Here is a 3778-nt window from a genome sequence, read left to right as displayed (position 1 = left end):
TATCATATTAGCTAATGCTAAGTGCTTGGCAGAAAAATGAATCAGGGAAAGGGAGTAGAGAGTGGAGGAGAGTGGTCAGGGAAATCCTCACTTAAGAGGGGACATCTGAAGCAAAACTTGAGTACATGAAGTGGAGAGACACATGTATAGCTGTTGAAGGAACATTCCAGGCAAAGGTAATCACAAGAGCAAACACATTCCCACATGGGGAATGTGTTTGCGACTTCACAAGAAAACCAGCCTGGGCTGGAGTTGAGTAGGAAATGAGTTCAGAGGCAACCAGGCGACAGACGAGTAAGATTTTACAGAGCAAGAGCCAGTTCTGATGGCCTAGTGGTTAAAGTTTGGTGCTCATCGCTTCAGCAGCCCAGGTTTGTTTCCTGGTTGCCGAACCACACCACACGTCTGTCAGCTGCCATGCTGTGGCGCGGCTCACATAGAAGAACTAGGGTGACTTACAACTAGGATAAATAACTGTGCACTGGGGCTTTGAGGAGAAAAATAAAAAGAGATTTCACTGACCATGGTAAGGACTGTGGATTTTACAGGAAGATTTTCAGTAGGGATATGACACAATGTAATTTACATTTTAGAAGAATCACTCTAGCTCCTGTGTAGAGTTTGGGTTAGGGGAAAAGTAAAAGCTGAGATATCAGTTATGAAGTTATTACAGTAGTTTTGAAAACAACAAAATGGCAACCGCAAGTCTTCTCAAGCCTAGATCTTTTGCCCATTCATCATATAACATAACTTAACTTATAACAGAACTCATTCACAATCTGATTACTTCTTTCCCAGAAGCACTTGACTGTGACACCATCTTTTTTAAATAATAGAATTAAACACATATACTCCACAATGCATACTTTCTTAAAACCAGAGATTGCACTGTTGCATAATTCATCAAACTATGGAAATCTTGTTTTATATTTTCTACTTTTAAGCCCTATCACATCCATTTTACATTTCTGAAATTGATACTTTTTAAAATACTTAAAAAATTTTTTTATACAGAGCTAGTGCTACTTAACTATTGACTACATTTTCCATATGAACATGTGACTATTTGGAAACTTAGCTTGACTTCTTTCTATCATAATAATTTAGTCCAGGCCTCCAAAGAACATGTTCTAAAGGGAATAAATAAGTTTGACATAAAAAAAAAGGGTTCTATAGTCCAATATGTTTTGGATTCATTGAACTAAATAAAGTTAATCATTTCTCCTCCCCCTCTTTTTTTTTTGGTGAGGAAGATTAGACCTGAGCTAACATCTATTGCAAATCCTCCTCTTTTTGCTGAGGAAGATTGGCCCTGAGTTAACAACTGTGCCCATCTTCCTCTACTTTATACGTGGGATGCCTGCTACAGCATGGCTTGATGAGCGGTGCGTAGGTCAGCACCCGGTATCTGAAACTGAGGACCCCAGGCCGCTGAAGTGGAGCACGTGAACTTAACCACTACACCACCGGGCCAGCCTTGAGATCCCATTTTTATAGGGCAGTTCAGAGAATTTCACACGATTTTATTCATCATGACTCTCTATAGGGTGAGATAATATGTAGAGTATTTATCAAACTTAATTGACTACAGAAGTCCCTCCTCCCTTTTTTTTTTATTTTATAGAACATTTCATGGAACTAAAGTTCTGCTGAATACATGCTACTGACTTCTGGAAGACAGTAGTTTTAAATAAATTTTAATATGAAATAATCCAAAAACAGCAACCATATGATCAAAATCATAACTGAAATGGATATAAGAATTACCACTCAGCTTATACACCTTCACTAATCTCATTCCTCAGGAAACTTCTCGTGATAGTATTCTCGTGATGAAACAATTTGGGAAGTGATTTTTTTTTTTTTTTTTTTGGTGAGGAAGAGTGGCCCTTTGCTAATATCTGTTGCCAATCTTCCTCTTTTTGCTTGAGGAAGATTGTCTCTGAGCTGACGTCTGTGCTAATCTTCCTCTGTTTGTATGTGGGACACTTCCACAGCATGGCTTGATGAGCAGTGTGTAGGTCCATGCCCAGGATCCGAACCCATGAACCCTGGGCCACCGAAGCAGAGCACACCAACTTAACCACTATGCTACCAGGCCAGCCCTGGGAAGTGACTTTTAAAATAGCAATGACTCTAGGGAAATAATTAACATCACCCAAACTTTCTCCACAGGTCTACATAGAATATAAATAAACACATCTATTGAGTTACCTTCATTAAAAATAAAATTTGGGGGAGCCTGATAGAAAAAACTTGGTACTATTTCTGGCCACTAGATTACAAAGAGAGATAGAGGCTCCTGATGTTACAGGTTTGCAATAGAGCAGAGATGTGACTCCTGCAGTTACTTTGGCGCCTCCAGAAAGCCATGGATGAATGCTGTTTCCTGGATGTTTGTGTTCACCACTTTCTTATTCCTGTTTCAAGATGAGTAACCAGTTACAAAGGACCAGAGGGTGTTTTTCACGCCTTTTCCTCCTCTTTATTAAGGTAGACTTCACAGCTCAAGTGTGACAGGTAGTGTTTCCACACACTGGAGTCCTCCCAGGAACATATTATCTAACTCTGTAGGAGCTGGAGGCTTCAGATGGGTTCAGGATTGATAGACACCGCTTTGCCATCGGCAAGCTCTTGTACTCAGAAGAGAAGGCTGTGTCAGGGATGCTGCATTTTCTTTGGGCAGTCTATAGTAGTTGTCACAAACTACAGAATGACTTATCTTTCCACAATCTAATGAAAGTAGCACGGATTTTAGAATCAAAAACAGCTCCAACTCCACGTCTGTTAGTTGAAAAAAGTGCTTAATGAATGTGGATCTGAGTTTTCCATCTTTAGAATGGGCAAACAAAACAAAACAACCTACTTCACGGGGCTGTTGTGTGAATTAATGTGATTTAAAATTTATAATATTCTAGAATATAAGCCCAGTAGAGCAGGCACCTTGCCCATATTGTTCTGTGTCTTACCCCAAGGTCCGAGAGCAGCATCTTGCATAAAATAGGCACCCGATATATATTTTTCAATTGCATTGATTGAACATACTTAGTACACTAAAGCTCATTTTTTATCACAGGCCCCAACATAAACAAGATGACCAGTGATATGACATGGTTTTTAGCAAAAATCTTTTATTCATCATAAAGTATTACTTTTTTTTTTTTTTATTTAACAAAAAAGTTTAATAAGAAAATGTACACAACCCGATTCTGTATTGTAGCAAAATAGGTGCTGTGGAGTGGGGACATGTGGAAGCAGCTGATTCCTCTGGAGAACACAGCTATCGTTTATACTCGTTCCAAGGCTTCTAACATGATGATACTATTTCCTCGTATTACCACCATTCCAATGTTGTTCTGTTGCCCACTAGTTGCCATCTCCACACATTCATCTATCACAAGATTCATAAAGGGATCAAATCCCAGCAATATTCCTTGGACATGCCTGCCACCATTTAATTTCAGTGATAACTTCTTGTCCATAAATTTTTTCAACTCGGGAGGATGAGCTTTGCTCATGGCGTCGATGCAGTGAGCTCAAACACGCCTCGGAACCCATAAAGTATTACTTTTAATATTAGAAGTGTTTTAGGTCACCAGCTGGGCAGTTAAATAGAAGTTACCAATTGTAATTATACTACTTTATTCTCTTCCTTTTTTTGTGAACTTTTTCTAAAGAGCAATAGTGAAGGGTAACTCCATGTTTTGGACAACTATAAAATTTAAAGGTGATTTTAATGCTTTGAGTGAAAAGAAAACTGGCATTACTTGGAAATTTG

At 38.9% G+C, this 3778-nt stretch overlaps 1 pseudogene; it reads right to left on the bottom strand.

Annotated features, from left to right (window-relative positions):
• Positions 1–3152: 3152 nt before the first annotated feature.
• LOC101388869 (small nuclear ribonucleoprotein G pseudogene) lies at positions 3153–3550 on the bottom strand (annotated as a pseudogene).
• Between the last annotated feature and the right edge of the window lie 228 nt (positions 3551–3778).

The sequence above is a fragment of the Ceratotherium simum genome, chromosome 34 (genome assembly GCF_057802395.1).
Source record: "Ceratotherium simum simum isolate JZ-2026a chromosome 34, ASM5780239v1, whole genome shotgun sequence".
NCBI lineage: Eukaryota > Metazoa > Chordata > Mammalia > Perissodactyla > Rhinocerotidae > Ceratotherium > Ceratotherium simum.
Note: the sequence above shows the minus strand (reverse complement) of the source record. Positions and strands in the feature narration are given on the sequence as shown.